At 42.7% G+C, this 16975-nt stretch overlaps 1 protein-coding gene and 1 non-coding gene across 3 annotated transcripts in view; both read left to right on the top strand.

The window, feature by feature from the left end:
- Positions 1 to 16975, top strand: part of RYR2 (ryanodine receptor 2) — a 711493-nt gene that overhangs the window by 146308 nt on the left and 548210 nt on the right. The gene's annotated exons all lie outside the window — the stretch shown is intronic.
- On the top strand, positions 15539 to 15671 carry LOC113259319 (small nucleolar RNA SNORA2/SNORA34 family). The gene has a single exon (XR_003317560.1). It is a non-coding gene; the product is annotated as a small nucleolar RNA SNORA2/SNORA34 family (small nucleolar RNA).

Genomic DNA, 16975 nt, shown 5'->3' with positions numbered 1-16975 from the left:
ATTTGCATTCCCACCAACAGAGCAAGAGCATTCCTTTTTCTCCACATCCTCACCAACATCTGTTGTTTCTTTGATTAGTCATTCTGACAGGTGTGAGGTTATATCTCATTGGAGGTTTGATTTGCATTTCCCTGATGATGAGTGATGTTGAACATCTTGTCCTGTGTCTGCTGGCCATCTGGATGTGTTCTCTGAGAAGTGTCTGTTCATGTCTTCTCCCCATTTTTTAAATTGGATTATTTGTTTTTTGGATTGAGTTGTAACAGTTCTCTATATATTTTGGATATTAACCCCTTATCAGGTATCATTTGCAAGCATGCTCCCATGCAGTAGGTTGCATTGTAGCTTTGTTGATTGTTTTTCTTCACTGTGCAGAAACTTTTCATTTTGATGAAGTCCCAATAGTTTATTTTTGCTTTTATTTCCCTTGCCTCAGGAGACCTACCTAGAAAAATGTTGTTGTGGCTGATGTCAGGAAGATTACTGCCTGTGCTCTCCTCTAGGATTTTTATGGTTTCAGGTCTCACATTTAGGTCCTTAATCCATTTTGAGTTTATTTTTATGTGTGGTGTCAGAAAGTGGTCCAGTTTCATTCTTTTGAATGTAGCTGTCCAGTTTTCCGAGCACCGTTTGAAGAGACCGTCCTTTTCACATTGCATATTCTTGCCTCCTTAGTCAAAGATTAATTGACCATATAATTGTGGATGTATTTCTGGGTTTTCTGGTCTATTTCATTGACCTATGTGTCTGTTTTTATGCTAGTTCTGTACTGTTTTAATTACTACCACTTTGTAATATAACTTGAAATCTGGAATTATGATGCCTCCAGCTTTTTCTTTTTTAAGGTTGTTTTAGCTATCTGGGGTCTTTTGTAATCCATACAAATTTCAGGATTATTTGTCTTACCTCTGTGAAAAATGCTGTTGGTATGTTGATAGGGGTTGCATTTAATGTGTAGATTGCTTTGGGTACGGTGGATGTTTTAACCGTATTTGTTCTTCCAGCCCATGAGCATGGGGTGTCTTTCCATTTCTTTGCATCTTCTTTTTTTTTTTTCTTTCTTTTTTTAAAAGATTTTATTTATTTGAGAGAGTGAGAGCACAAGAGCAGGGGGAGGGAGAAGCAGGCTCCCCACTGAGCAGGGAACTTGATGATGCGGGTCTCAATCCCAGGACCCTGGGATCATGACCTGAGCTGAAGGCAGATGCCTAACTGACTGAGGCACCCAGGCACCCTGCATCTTCTTTTCTTTATTAAAAAAAAAAAAAATTAGGAGTCATCTTATCCATATAATGCATGTCTTGTTTTCCCCCCCACTTTTTATATCATTATCATCTCTACTAATAAACTCTCTGTAAATATAATTTTTAGCATGGCTGTATTACTGTCTTCTGGCCTGTGTCTTGAGGCTGCCTGTGTTTTCCTTCTGAATGCTGGGGATTCTGTTTCACATCACTCTTTTCTTGGATACCATTTTTCTCTGCGTGCCCACCCTTGAATAACAGAGCCAATTTTTTTAAACAACTATCCCTTTATGCTTGAATGCTCCTAAAACCTCTTCTCTGGTCTGGAGGTCAAGTGGAGATGCCTAGCCCTGGCTGATATCTGACGTTGAGCTTGTGTGGCTCTGGGGCTGATCTTGGACTGAGTCAGCATTTCCTCTTGATCCTCCTATGAAGGTAGAACCCTGTAACCATGATTTTCTGCTGGCCTTGTGTCCTGAGGCAAATGGACTCCCCCAGTCCCTGTTCTTGCTGGGTTTGCCGTACCGGGTGCAAAGAGGTTCCACCTGCTAGCCTGGAGCTGTGTGGAAGGAACTGTTCCCACCATGTTTTGTTTCTGTTTTTTTTTAAAGATTTCTTTATTTATTTTAGAGCATGAGAAGGAGGGGCAGAGGGCGAGGGAGAGAGAATCCCAAGCAGACTCCCCACTAAGGGCAGGGCCCAATGTGGGGCTTGATCTCATGACCCTGAGATCACAAGCTGAGCTGAAACTAAGAGTCGGATGCTTAACCGACCGAGCCGCCGAGGTGCCCCTGGTCCCCCCACTTCTGAAAGCAGACTCTGGGGCCAGGAGTCCAGCACTATCCCTTGGGGAGGCAGGAGGGGGCCACCCGGGCCAAAGGTGGGGATAATTCCACAGAGCCTGGTAACTACTTACTTCATTTTCCTCGTTTTTAGTGGTGGTCTGTCTTGGCAGCCTTTATGTGTTGTCATGGATATTTCTGTTGGAAACTGTGGGAGAACAAATGAAGCTGAGTGAGTTGGCTCCCATCGCAACAGAGGCGTACATGCTGGGGGGAGGGTCTGATTGAGCTCCGTGTCCTTCTCACTCAGCCTTGGCCCTGGACACTGCCGAGGCTCTCAGATGGCATTCCTGGATGAAGACCAGACTGGGATGAGTGTGCCTTTCTTCCCTGTTGGAATAGGGCATAGAAACTTTGTCTTTTCTGTAGATCACACAGTTCTAGGCTCAGCACAGCACCCCCATGGTTTCTAGTGTGTGGTGCTGCCATCCCATGGCATGGATTCGGGAGCTTGGGCCATGCCCACACTTCGCTTTGACCATATCTGTACAACTAATCACTTTACTTGGCAATGATTGTAGAGACACTACAGTTTGTAGGGATTGGTAATGCTGTTTGAGTCCTCCTTTTTGGCATGATCATTTTCCCCAGATAATCCTGATATTTTTTCAGAGTTAATATTCTTTCAGGCAGAGAAATGAAGCCTATGCCTAGGCTTCCCAGAGTTCTCATAGCTAGTGTGGGGTGCAGTTGGGATGAAAAGCTGGTTTTCCCTGTACCAAGTCTGGTGTTCTGTCTACCGTTGTACCAATTCTTGAACCAAATCACTGAACCATTCGTTTCGTTTTCTGGAAGGCAGTTTCATTGCAATGGATTTATTCTTTGCTTTATCATTTATCCACTTGACAGGTCTCTGAACCATGATTGCCCCACTTTTAAGAAATACCAATGTCACGCTTGATTTACCTGAATGCCAAAGTGCTTCTGTGTGTATTGAATAATTGCGGTGTGTGTTTAAGGATTATTCTTCGTGACTCACCCTCCGCCCTTAATTTCCCTCTGGTTAGCATGATTTATTACTCCTGAGGATGGTTGATAAGTAGGATACTCACTGGAGGGAAGTGTCACCTTTTAAGTGGGACGTACTTAGGATAAAGTTGATGATCGAAACAAATGAAGTTAATTAGGTGGGAGGAATTAAATAGATAAATAAGATATTTGCAGTCAGATTTGCAAAGAGCTAATAAAGGTATCTACTAATTTTATGATTGTGCCATTTTAAATCGGTTTGGCAGGTGACCAAGCATTAAAAACAATTGCAGACACCTGTCTTGTTTCTGTTTCTTGCAGTTTTTTTTCTTGTTTACAAAGAGTATTCTATGATAAAAGTTCAGAGAGTGTTAAAATGATACAGAAAAAACTAAGCTCACTCTTAATCTGATAATCCAGAGAGAAGTTCCTCCCGTGTTTTTTTTTTTTATATTATATGTAACAATTTTTTTTTCTCTGTTAAAACTGCATTGTGGACATGTCTCCTGGCTGGACATTAATAACATCATTTATCCACCCCCGTTTGTAATGGCTTCAGGGTATTCTATTGTATCTGTCCTCTCATTAATGAACTTTTAAGCTTTTCCAATTTTTCACCTTTATTTATAAGTAATGTTACAGAGAATATCCTGTTACATGTACTTACCTTTGTGAATTTACTAAATTCGTAAGAAAGTTTTCTAGAAATAACATTGTTAGACCAATGGTACACACATTTTAGTCTTTTGAAACATTTTGCTAAAAAAAGTAACAGTGTGCACTTCCAGCGGTGGAAAATAATTCTCATTTCCCTGCGTGTTAACCACCGTTGGTTAGTACTAATCCTTTTCACTTGGCAGCCTGTGGGTTAAAAAAAAGAACCCAGAACTTGATTGGTTTATTCTCATAGTTTTGTATTTCAGTAGTGAGGTCGAACTCTTTCTCTCTAGTTGAGCGTATTGCTTCTTCCGTGAATTTTCTCCTTCATAGTCTTTGCCTGTGTTTTTCTGTTGGGAAGCTCTTCTTCTCCATGTGTGGAGCTGTTTATACGATAAGAGTATTTACTCTCAGTGATTTGTATCTGACCGCTTTTTCCAGGCTGTCATTTACCTTAATTGGGCTTGTGGTGCTCTTAACCACATGTTTCTCTCTTCTTGTCTAGGCTTCATTAATATAGTTTGTCCTTTCCCCAGTTTTTAGGACTTATGTGAGAACTAGGAACTAGATTATGTTCTCATAGAAAGGGCATCTTGGAGCACATGTCTAGCTAGGAGTTTGACGTTGACATTAGAAATTTGCAAGGTCTTGAGCAGGAAAAAGAAAATGGCCCAAGGAATGTGCTCCTCTCATGAGATGATGTCAGCCTGGAGAAGGTGAGGATCCATGTGGTTTAAATTCATTCTGTTCAGTAAACAAGAAATGGCAACTTAATTCCGCCACCCATGGTACCTTCATTTGGCGCAAGAATTGAACCAGCAATCCCAGGGTAAAGCAACCTTGAGGTTTTTGTCCCGGCCAGAGTCATTTGAAAAACTTCCCAGGAGGAAGATCTTAGCATTGGAAGAATCTGAGTGAACTCCTGCGTTCTCCTTGTTTAAGTGCACATGAAAAGGTTGTGTGTCTCATTCATCACCCTCCCGGGCCACAGTTCCGACTGGTTTCCTAGGCACTTGTAAGTCTATGCTTAAAAAAGAACAGCACTCTTAAAATCCAGTCTAAGTAATTAAAACTAAGCTGACATCTCTCACAAGTTACTGTCTTGTCATGTCTTCCCACCTACACTTTCTTTAATCTCGTTTTAGGTCCCACTGTTGGTCAAGTCATGATTAATTCTTTAGTATTTTTTAGTTGTCCTGATGGTATTTAACATTTTTTAGTTTTAAAATATCTTCTGGGTGTTTCTGCATGTATTGTATAAAAATGTAACTGGAAGTTAATAAATGAGATGACTATTTCTCATTGTCATTCTTTTCCCTTCAGAGTTACTGTATTGTTTGTATTTAAAATTTTTTTCATGTGAATAAAGTCAAAACCGGAGAGAGAATATATGCCACATTTTATCTTATTTATTTTTAAAGATTTTATTTATTTGAGAGAGAGAGAGGCGCACATGAGCTGGGGAGAGGGGCAGAAGGAGAGGGACAAGCAGACTCCCCACTGAGCAGGGAGCCCGATGTGGGACTCGATCCCAGGACCCTGGATTATGACCTGAGCCAGAGGCAGATGCTTAACCATGTGAGCCACGCCGGTGCCCCTAGATTTTAAATTTGGAAATGAAATAGCCAAGGCTCAGCTCAACTCCAGCCTCACAGTGATTTTTGATATTTCATATAGGTACAAGGCAGAAGCATATTTAGTACAGAAAACCAACACGTGTTTTAGAGTCTTGCAGAATGCTATATTTGCAGGTTCTAAGCTCTTTAAATATTGATTAGTGGTGGTATGACTCTGTGGGTTGTTACACCTTGTTTTCAGGGTGTATATTATCATTCTTTTCTAGAACAAGCGAAGGCGCTCTAAATGAGGATTGTTTTCATCGGTGGTCCTGGAATCCTATGGAGTATGTGTCTTCACGTAGTGATACGTACAAATTTCCCTGTATTATTTCCCATTTCTTTCTTTTCTCCTTGTAACTCAGGGTTCCGGCTCAGTGGTCATCACTGTAAACGTATTAAAATACTTCTATTGTATTCACACACAAATGAAGGGAGAAAACAGACTAGGTTTTGAAGACCAGTAGAGAGCGGTTTCCTAGTCGTGTAACCTTGGGAAATGATTATATTCTCATCTGTCTACTGCAGACCCGTGTTGCCAGACTTTGATATTTTAATGGATTAACATTTTAGTAGAAGTATGGACTGAACTTGACAGGTTATTTGTTGAAAGTTCTCCAAATATTTTCTATTATAATCTAGAAGTTCTATCCTTAAAGTTGTGTTAGGTCACAAAGTTTAAGGAATTACAAATATAGAACTGTCTAGTATCACCTCATGCTAGTATCACTAATGGTCCAGTTTGTGCAAGTTAATTTGAAGTTTAGGGAAGTCTAAATAAAAAATATGTAGTGAAAGGACATGTTATCGTTCTCAATCTAAATCCTGTAATGACATATGGAATGAAAAATATTTGTCCAAAGGACCTCTTGCCTTCAAATTAGCCTCAGTTATGGTTTTTGAAGACTTTTCGGGTTCATAGCTGAATTTTCGGATCCACATGACCTCTGAAGCTCTGAATCCAGTGTACTCCACCTACTTATCTCTTTGAGTAGGTGCATTGAAGGCCTGCCACGCTCCGCCTTGAATATTGGATTTTAAAACAAAAGTTTCTATGCTTTTAAAAAAAATCAATAGAATCATATTTTAGGGACCTAAAATAAAACCTAGAAAAATGAAAATTCTTCGCCTTATGGTAGGTGTTAGATGATTGTATCTTTTGAAAACTGTAATGTATTCAGTATGTTTATATAGATAATGCGATTGAAAGCGTTCAGTATACAGCGCGGTGTACCCTGTGCTTAGTGAATGGTTAGCACAGTGCCCTCCACATGTAAATATTCAGTTAATGTTTAAATGAATGACTGTCCCCCAGATCTTTCCAGGCTGCCTAGAATTCCAGCTACTGGACAGTATAGTCTTTGCTCTCTGATAAGAACTAGGATTCTCACACAGTGGTGGGGGCTGGTGAGAAAAGTCGTTCTGGACCTCTTCCCTGGGGAAAGCTTCTCCAATGGGGACCTTGACTTCTAGGTCACTGAACTTCCTGGGTGGAAAAGGGGCCTCCAAAAGGGCGATGAGGTTGGCTCAGCTGTCCCAGTTCTGATATGTGGAATTTACTTGGTTTTTCTTTCAGAGAAGTCCTTTATGATACTTGTTTTCTTCCTCTGCCCTGTATAATGCTAGTTCCTGGTGACATTACTACAAGAACTTCTTTCTCCTCTTGGTGAGTCGGGCTTCAGGGGACTCGTTGATCTACTTGTCCTCTTGATGTTAGAGTCTAAAAGACTTTTTCTAAAGATCCTGGATGGGAAGTGAGATGGACCTAAAGTGACCATAGGGATATTTGGGAATGTTTAGTTTGGATAGCAGCTAGTTGTTACCAAGGGCTTTAGGTGGTGGTTAAAAGTCGAGAGTCTGCGGTCAGTGGGCCTGGCTTTGACTCCTGGCTGCATCCCACTTACTAGCCCTCCGACCCTGGCCTTGAAGTTGTCTGTGCCTCCGTTTTCTCCTCTGTCACACTGGGACAATGATAGATAGCACCTACTTCGCCAGATTGCGTAGTACTTAAGCGGAGGCTGGGACAGTCTAAGAGCCAGCTCCGTAAGTGTTAATGGTGGTGATGATGACCCAGTGGGTGCAGTTTGCAAGGTGCCCTGCTGGCGTAGTGGGCTAGCTGTGTCCGGTGACTAAATGGGAGCCACGGCTGCTGACCCCCCTCCTGCCCCCCAGAGGGGACCATCCTTTCTCACGTACCCCGAGTCCCCAGTGGGAGAGAGCAGTGATTTGCACTTAGGATTTGTGGTCCCCATACGCAGGCTTTGCTGTATTTTTTGGCTCCAAGGGCTTATTGCCGTGGGCGTTCAGGATGTGAAATAATAGTTAATGGAGACAAGGGGATTAATGGCAAAATTTAAAATCACTTAGTGACTAATACCTTAGTGGCCTATGAGATCTGTATCTTGATATGCAGGGTGGCTCTCCTATTAACATTTCTAAGCTGTTTAGAAATCGGCTGGATACACATTCATTTGTCATCTCTATCAGTAGGGTTTAATAATTCCTTGTCATTTCTGGAAAGATAAATCAGATTATAGATTATTAAGGGTTATTTTTCATGTTGATGGTGGATAAACATGAAGACGAGTCCTTGGTGGACGGAGACTGACTTACCGATTATGATCACAGGATTAATGAGGCCACTCAGATACTTCTCAGAGGTTCTTTCTAGTGTTACTGGGGGTGGATCCAGGAATACTATTAACTATGATTCTGTACTGATTATTGAACATCTGCTACCCACACGAGCTTCCCAGAGGAGGTATTTGATAGTTGAGGAAGTGCAGTCTGGGAGAGGTCGAACAACTGACCCAAGATGTTACCAGTTTCAACTCCAAGCTTGTTTTCATACTTTGCAAATCAAGGCTCTTGACACAATTGACTACTTAAAAAAGAAAAAATTAACTCTGTTAAAATCTAGCCTTCCATAGGAGTCCGTTCACCGTGGCAAATTTGGCATTTGAGTCCTAGAGTCCAATTCTGAGCTATGGGGGATTAAATTAAATAATGTATATCAAATATCTGGGGGGGGGGACCTGCCGCATAGTCAGTGCTTTATCTTCCCCTCGGCCTCTAGTGCTGGGTGGGGCTCCTGTTGAACCTTTTGAGGTCTGCTGGAATATAGGAACCAAGAGAGCAAGCTGAGAGCAAACAGGCCTAGGTGTTAATATGGCGCCCTCTAACTTTGGGCTGTAGACCATGTGGGGGGATTTTGGTTGCAAACAAGAGACCCTTATTTCTAATTGCCTTGTACCAAAGTGAGTTTCTTCACTGAAGTCTGGAGGTGGAGCCTTTCCAGAACTGGCTGTTCCAGGTGATACATCGGTCTTCTCTGCTACAGTTGGTGTTAATCCATCTCTTAACTCCTAGCAAGATGGCCGAAGGACTTCTCGGCATCATGCAGATGTGGCACTGTCCAGAGGAAGAGACCAGACCATTTCTCCTGGGGGCTGTTTCCTAGTAGAAAGGAAAACTTTTCCAGAAACCGAGCTTCTCTTGTGTCTCAGTAACTAGAGTTTGGTAAAATGCCCGTTTCTGAAATAATTGCTAACGAAGTGAAAATAGCCTCCCCTTGGAGCGCATGGCTTTGTGGGGGAGGAACGTGGGTAGCTGCACAAAACTGAGATCCTGTTAGACAGGAAGGAGCGAAAGGATGCTAATCTCCTCTCCAAGTCTCGATCTCCTCACATGTAAATGAGGGAGGCGACCGGTGGTCAAGCAAGATAGGCACCGAAGACCAGCATCAGAACAAGGGATGATCATGCATTTGAAGGTGCAGGGGACCATGTTCCAGCCTCTGCTTAGGCTTACTGACTGAAAGCTGTGCAGTTTTAAGCAATCTTGAGCTCCCTTTTTCCCCCATTCTTCAACAGCTGTCTTTTGAGAGGCTGCCATGTGGTGGGCATCGTGCTGGGAACCACACAGCACCTTCCTGTCCCATATGTATGTATGTGTGTGCATACTAGCAGCTAGAGTTATGTGTTTCACAGTACGTATGATGGATTAGTGAACACCTGTTGTGCCCTACCCTCTATTATACGTGCATTGTATGTATTCATGGGGCTCACAACAGCGTCTCAGAGCAGTGTTTCCCCATTGAGGAAATGCATGTAGGAATGTTAAGTGAATATTATCAAGTGCTGGCTGGGGTCAAAACTCCTTGTTCCGAAGGAGTCCTGCAGGTTAAAGTCAACTTGTCTCTTTCATTAATAGACGTTGGGAATCTGTCTGGTTCCCTGGAAGGCTGATAGCTAAACTATTTCATGTATTTATGTTCTTTAAGATCTGTAACTTTTCTGTTAATGTGAATTTATTATTACGGTTAGGAATAGACTTGAGTGAAACACTGATTTGATGAAACCCCACACCAGCTAATCTATGCTTTTGCTTATTTAAGACATTAAATTTAGTTTGTGAAATATACCAGCAGCAGAGTGATTTTTCTGAGGAAAGCAGTCCGTATTAGAAATAGCGATTTGGTTAACTTTGTGTGGGTCACAAGCATGACATTTCTAACACAGCGTACTTCCTAGGAATCAAGATTGTAAGGAAAGATTGGATTTTAAAAAGTGAAAGGCCTGAAAATACTGGGAAATTTCAGGACATCTCAAACCTTTGGCTAATTGCACCAATATTTGATTTAGTCACAAGTACTGCCAGTTTTCCAAGAAGAAAATTCTTTCACCATTTGCCTGATTAGGTACATATTCAGAGGTCAAATTAGTAATTGGGTTCTTATCTGTTTCTGGATTTAAAGCATATCTAAAGCATCTGTGTGATTTCACAAGAAAGGAGATGTTTTTATCTCTTTATCCCGCATCTCACTGAAGTGACATTTTCTGGGGGGTGGTCAGCACACACATGTTGTTTTGTATTGTTTTGTTTTGTTTCCCCCCACGACAGAGGGTCACCTAGGGGGAATGGTGTGTTGACATTTTCCATTTTGTCAATGATATCATAGTCTTTTTACTTTTTTGAAAAGTGAATTCAGAGCAGGTAGAAGGTGCCAGAACAGACAGACCCTGCTAGGCTTTAGTAAGGAAGATGGGCTTATTCTAAGTGGCTGGGAAACCATTGGGGAGTTTTAAGATTCTTTATGTATTTATTTGCCAGAGAGAGAGAGCGTGAGCACATGCATGCGTGCGAGCATACAAGCAGGCAGAGGGAGTAACAGACTCACTGCTGAGCAGGGAGCTTGATGCAGGACTTGATCGCAGAACCCTGAGATCATGACCTGAGCCAAAGGCAGATGCTTCACCGACTGAGCCACCCAGGAGTCCCGGTATCATGGTTTTTCAGTGTAATGGTTAGTGACCCTGGTTAATTTTTTTTTTTTTGGAAGACACACATTTGGAATGTTAAGGAACAGCTTCGTCCAGAGCAGATGGTGTGTGAGGCTTGAGAATAACCATTGGCAGGTACTATGGAGGGAGCCAGTGGGCTCCGGGAGGACTTGTGTGCCTGTTTTATCCTGGGAATATTGCATTTGTGTGATGCTTTGTATCCTCTTTCAGACATAGGAAAATGGAGGCTTGGGGCCAGTGTTGGGGATACGTTGGCGCATAATAAATGGGCCAGAGAGAAGCTCTCAGTGTTGTATCTTCAGACATACTCTAAACGTATTGCGTTGGGCCAGCCACAGTTGTATCTTTTTGCTGTTACTGTCCTCTCTTTTCCTCGGATTTTTGCTTATATATTGGAAAGAAACGTCTCTCCTCTTCCTTGAGGTTTTCAGTCTATGTTTAAGGTTTTGACAATACCTGTGATGTAGGTAGACGCCAGCTGGGGAAAAAATTTTAGTAGCCCAGTAGCAACGACGTTTCCCGACCTGAACTTGTGTTTCTTCTTCATATTATTGTTTTAAGGGTAAATGTGAGATCCGGTTTGCCCTAAGTTAATTTAGAGACACTGTGCTTTTCTAAAAATGAGGTGCTTCCCCAGGCTTCCCGCTGAGCAGTGGTCCTCTTGTAGAGCGAGTCGACCCCTAAAGATAACGTGTGGCCTGAACACCAGTGCTGGTGACTCACTGGAGCCGATTACCGGTGCTCTGTATGGCTCTGGGATCGGCAGGGAGGCCCTCGTGTTCCCCAGGTTGGGCAGAACCATTCAGTTACTAATGAGATGAAAGGTCTCCCACAACCCAGTTAGCATTTTAGCCGTAGGCCTGTTTGGTCAGTTAAAATGCACTCTGGTGCCTCAAGTAGCAGAATTTTCTTTTCTCCTATTTTATTTGAGTGCATGGAAGAGGGAGAGAAGGAACTGGTCGTGGGTGGTAGAAAACCCTGAGCAGAAAGGATGCATAGGTTTTCTTCCATCACCCAGACACATTTGACCACAGCTTAGGTTGGTCTCAATCGTTCTATCGTCAGGCAGATGCATGCACGTCACAAATCTGGAGACCAGGCGGTAGGCAATGACTGACATGAAGAGCAACAAGAAACACAAAGATCTCTGGTGCAGGTGCCACGTGGTGTGTGCTCAGGGAGTCTCCTCTGCTTGGGAGGCAGAACTGCTGTTCCAGACGGCTGTGCCCACGGTGGGCCCACTGACCCCTTTTCCTACAGTATCTCCAGTTTAGTTTGTCCATCATTCTTGGTGCCCACTGTACACATGTTAGAACCTATCATGGATGAGTACTTTCTTTCAAGTCTTGTGGGACAAGATAATAATAGTAATAATGAGGAAAATGGTAATCTATGTAGTGGTACTAAAATTTACTTAGTTTATTATGTCCAGGCACTGTTCTAAGGCCTTTACAAATAGTAATAATCACATGAGTTACTATTATCTCCATTTTACAGGTGAGGAAACTGAGACCCAGCAAAGTTAAGAATTTTACCCAAACTTCTAGCTGGCAGAGAGGGTTTCAAATATTGCATCCTAGTTTTTAAAATAGTTTTTATTGATTTAGAGAGAGCAAGTGCGAGCAGGGGGAGGGGCAAAGGAAGAAGGGCGGGGAGAGAGAGAATCTCAAGCAGACTTCCCACTGAGTACAGAGCCCATCGCGGGGCTTGATCTCACAACCTTGAGATTACGACCTGAGCCAAAACCAAGAGTTGGGTGCTTAACTGGCTGAGCCACCCAGGTGCCCCTTACATCCCAGTTTTAGATTCTCTACTTTTAACCACTGGACTGTGTTTCCAAAGGCTAGATTTTGTTTGCGTCTTCTTGGGAGCTGGTACCGTTTCAGTATCTCTGGGCAGGCCCAGCCAATTGCACCCATTTTCTTGCTTGGGTTTTGAAGAATGTGGGAAATAAAAGAATAGAGCACATGAAGGATTATGACATCACTTTTATTACCGATTCGGTGGCCCATTCTTGTGGACAGCCGGTTCCCAAGAGGAGGAAAACATACCTACTTATTCCTGGGTTTACCGGTCTGCTAGGTTAAGCCATCTCCTGGGGGTGCAGGGGAGGAAGGGACACAGAGGCCTGAGAGAATCCTTCCTGTTGGAAACCAGGGATGGGGAAAAGGGGCTCCCTCCGCACTTCAGCATTAGGAGTTCATCAAGTCTGGAATCTAGGTAAAAGTTAGCAGTCCTGTTACAGGGGTTGCCATGATGTTTGTAATACTTTTGTGGTTTGGTGGAAAAATTGCATGGTGGTATAAATATAGTTGGAATCCTCCTGAGTTTGTATTAAATTACTGCATATTTCACCTCTCCCTGATTTCTGGAACTCCAGGTGTATCCTTCTGGACCCATGTACTTTTGTTTCCTTTCTGTGTCCTTGAAGTGCTTCGTCTTTTCCCTTCTGTTTTCAAAGCCGTTGCTTACCTGTTTTTTGTTTTGTTTTGTTTTTACTGACAATGTGACCACTTCTTATGCCTTAGAAGGCATGATTGTCTTAGTGAATGTTTTGTGATATAAATAGTAATTCTATTCATTTAGAAAAGCACCTCAGATCTCAAAGCAGTATGGAGAGCTTAGGAACAGTGTCTAATAGATGGTTGTGAGAGATAACTTAGTAGATCATTAGACTTTACCTTGTTCCCTATTGCAATAACCATTTAGGAGTATTTAAAATTGTGGCACGTGGGTGGCTTCTTCTGCTCAGGTCATGACCCCAGCATCCTGGTATCAAGCCCCACATTTGGCTCTCTGTTCAGAGGGGAGTCTGCTTCTCCCTCTCCCCCTCCTCCCACTCATTCTTGCTCCCTCGTGCTCTCTCTCTCTCTCTGCCTCTCTGAAATAAATAAAATTAAAAAAAAATGCCAGTGCTAGTTTGCAGTATAGGCAAGAAAGGATTAGTGGTGAAATTTGTGTGTGTGTGTGTGTGTGTGTGTGTGTGTGTTTTAAAGATTTATTTGAGAGCGAGAGAGCACAAGCAGGGAGAGCAGCAGAGGGAGACTGAGAATCAGACTCTCTGCTGAGCAGGGACCCTGATGTGGGGCTCGAACCCAGGACCCTGGAATCATGACCTGAGCTGAAGGCAGATGCTTTACCGACTGAGTCCCCTGAGCACCCTGAAATCTGTGGTTCTTGAGACTGACAGGACAGCGTTGGAGGCCAGATGCTCCTTGGTAGGTGCCCTCTGGAATGGGGTGGGGGAGGCACGTATGTCACATACTGTTTAATAATAATTATGCAGAAGTAGTAAGGACTTGTGCTGTCCAAAATTTATATAAAATGTTCTCTAAAACACATGACACGTGCTCTTCCTTTTCATGGTTTTCAAATGCTCTTTGGCGTAGAGCTTGAACGAGAAGCCTGCAGTGAGGTGAAGGAAATGGGGAAGAGAGAACAGCGTTAGCTAACACGTATTACATTTCACAGTGTGCCTCGGACTGCTGGTCCCTTTAATCACGGCTTCCGTAGTTCCGTTGTATTCTTCACCATTTACAGACTCGGAATCTCAGACTTTCGGTAGCGAAGCTAGTTCCCCATGGTCCTGCAGGTGATCGCCAGGCTTGGGTGGCCTGGGTGTGAGCACGCTAGGACCTCCTCAAGGGAGTTGAATGTGTTTGTATCCTCCGCTGAGGCACCCTGGGCCCAGCCTGCTTGCCTGGGGCTGGGGAGGTGGCATTTTATGCCAGTTTGGTTCACTTCTTAAGTTTCATACTCTGAGAGGTTCTCATTGGCACTTGGTGCTCAAAACACAGTGAAATAAAACCCAGGAGGCTTTGGACGGAAATTCACCATTGCTCCAAATGTAGACTGAAGTGGCCCGGCGCACCTTGGTGGGTTCTAGACGTGACGAGATGCCCCACCAGCCCTGCCTCTGCTCCTGGGCAGGTGAAGACCTTGTGTGTTGGCTTGTCTAGAAAAACACCAGCCTAGGAAACAGTCTTCCTTGTGTTTTTTTTTTTTAATGGAGCTCTGCCTTCTGCCTTGACTGCCATTAGATGTCTTCCTTATGTCATCCTATCTTGTTAATCTGAAAGGTGAATAAAATGTCGAACTATTACATTACCCTAAGGAAAATAACGAATTAATTAGAAAAAGCAACTATCTTTTATTTATACTGGAGGAAATACTGAGTGGAGAAAAAACAAACTTAAACTGTGGCTAACATAGAGAGGGCAAATGTCCCCCTAGTGATCGTTCCAATACTTTAAAAAAAAATAAATATTTCTAATATTATCCATAAGGCTATTTGGTTTATTTAAAAGAGAATGTTGACTTTAATCTCTCTTCTACATGTGAGTTATAGGAGTTTCAGACTTGCTACCAAGTCATTTATGCCAAATACCTTTAGAAAAATGAAAAACAACAGCCAGCAATCACTTAAAATGAATAGTAAAGTCTCCCAACATTATGTTAATTTTTTTACCAAATGGGAAATTTCCCAGAATTTAAGGAATCGTCCTTGACAGTAGACACCTAATTCAGTTTTTAAAAAACATGTTTATCTGTTAACCAACTATAGATTTGGTTCTGCCCCTGATAGATGGCTTAATAGAAGTCGTTTGTGTACTGGGATGTTTGTTTTTAAAATGATACTCCTAAAACTGTGACTAGTTGTAATTTGAAGTCTAGTTAAACCCGTGGTAATTTTAAGAGCATGATTTTAGCGTAATGAGTGAGGATCATGAGATTTGTTTATGTAGGTGATTGTTCTGTCTGTGAGCAGCTTTATATCATGAAAATCAAAGAACTGGATATTTTTATTTTTTGCATCATATTTTCCTGTTTATTTTTTAAGCCAGTTAAATGCCTTCCTGAACAGAGGTGTGTGAAGTGAATTAGAGCTTCTTAAACTGTCGTCAACGTAGGCCCCGAATCAAGACCTGTGGTTTGCTGTAGCTGTTGGTTTCAAACAGGAGCCAAGACTGATGCGTTTCTGTGGTCTGTTAGCCATTCAGCAACCCGGTGGGAGTGGCTTGTTCAATTGGAAGAACATAGTTTATGGAAAGCAAACAAAAACTTCGTCAACCACGGTAGTTCATGTTGATTAGATGTATGTGGATCTGTAATGGAGAGCCCAGTTTTAGCATCAGCAGCACCTATGGTTTATTAAAAACGTATCATACCTTTCCTGTATTTTGTTTTACCCACATAAATTCCCCTGAACCCTGAAACTTGGTTAATCTCTCCACAGTACTGGTTATGAATACAGAAGATGCTTTTACATGTTCCCCAGTGAAAGGAGATGTGTATGGCGTTAGAAGACCCATAGTCAGGCACTCTGGACCTGACTGCCCTATTAGGAGGCTTATGTCCTCAAGTCTGCAGTCATGGCCTAAGTAGGTCACTGTGTGTTGTCAAGCCTTTTCCACCTCCCCACACCCTCCCACCCAATCCTACTCTACTTTGGTTTTTCAAGGAGTCACCATGAGTACTGATTTTCTTTGCTGTGGATCAGGGTGGTGATGGACAAATCACTTAGCGTCTCTGGGCTTCGGGGCTTTTTCTCTGAGGGGAAGGAGGCCTGTTTTCCCCCACTAGATGCCCGATAAGATGAGGTCTTTTCACTACTGACCCAGTGTTCTGTAGCTCATTTCTGATAAATTGACGTTTTTCTAGTTTTAGATCGCAGCTCCTGTAGTCTACACGATGATGTCTTATCCGATTGGGCTGCTTTAACAGAGCACCATAGACTGGGTGGCTTATAAGTCCCACAACGTATTGCTTACAGTTCTGGAGGCTGGAGTCTGAGGTCAGGGTGCCGGCATGGTTGGGTGGGGGCTGTCTTCTGGGTCACAGACTTCTCACTCTGTCCTCACATGGTGGAAGGGCCAGGGAGCCTTGTGGGGTCTCTTTTACAAGGACACGAACACCATTCATGAGGTCTTCATGTTCATGACCTAAGCACCTCCCAAAGCACCCCCTCCCCCCCCGCACCATCGCTTGGGCATTAGGATTCCAACGTGTGAATCTTGGGGGATTCAAGCATTTAGACCATAGCATCTTAGAAAATGTGAACAGAGGAGAGAAAGTTTTGGGTGCTAGAGTGATAGGAAATTATGCTTGAATGTACTTCAACACTGAAGACATTTTTGTTCACGGCATCATCCACAGGATGTTTCAGATACCACACATAAGTGATATTTTTATCAGCTTTGCAGAGTAGGATAGGATATTTGCGGAGAAATCTGGGAGCCTATGGGGAAAGAATGTGAAGATTAAAGAAACACCAGTTTCTGGTTAGGGCATATTTGTTAAGAGGAAATACCCTGAGATAATTTCTGTATTCTCATGAAAATTGT

The sequence above is a fragment of the Ursus arctos genome, unplaced genomic scaffold (assembly GCF_023065955.2).
Source record: "Ursus arctos isolate Adak ecotype North America unplaced genomic scaffold, UrsArc2.0 scaffold_7, whole genome shotgun sequence".
Lineage (NCBI taxonomy): Eukaryota > Metazoa > Chordata > Mammalia > Carnivora > Ursidae > Ursus > Ursus arctos.
Note: the sequence above shows the minus strand (reverse complement) of the source record. Positions and strands in the feature narration are given on the sequence as shown.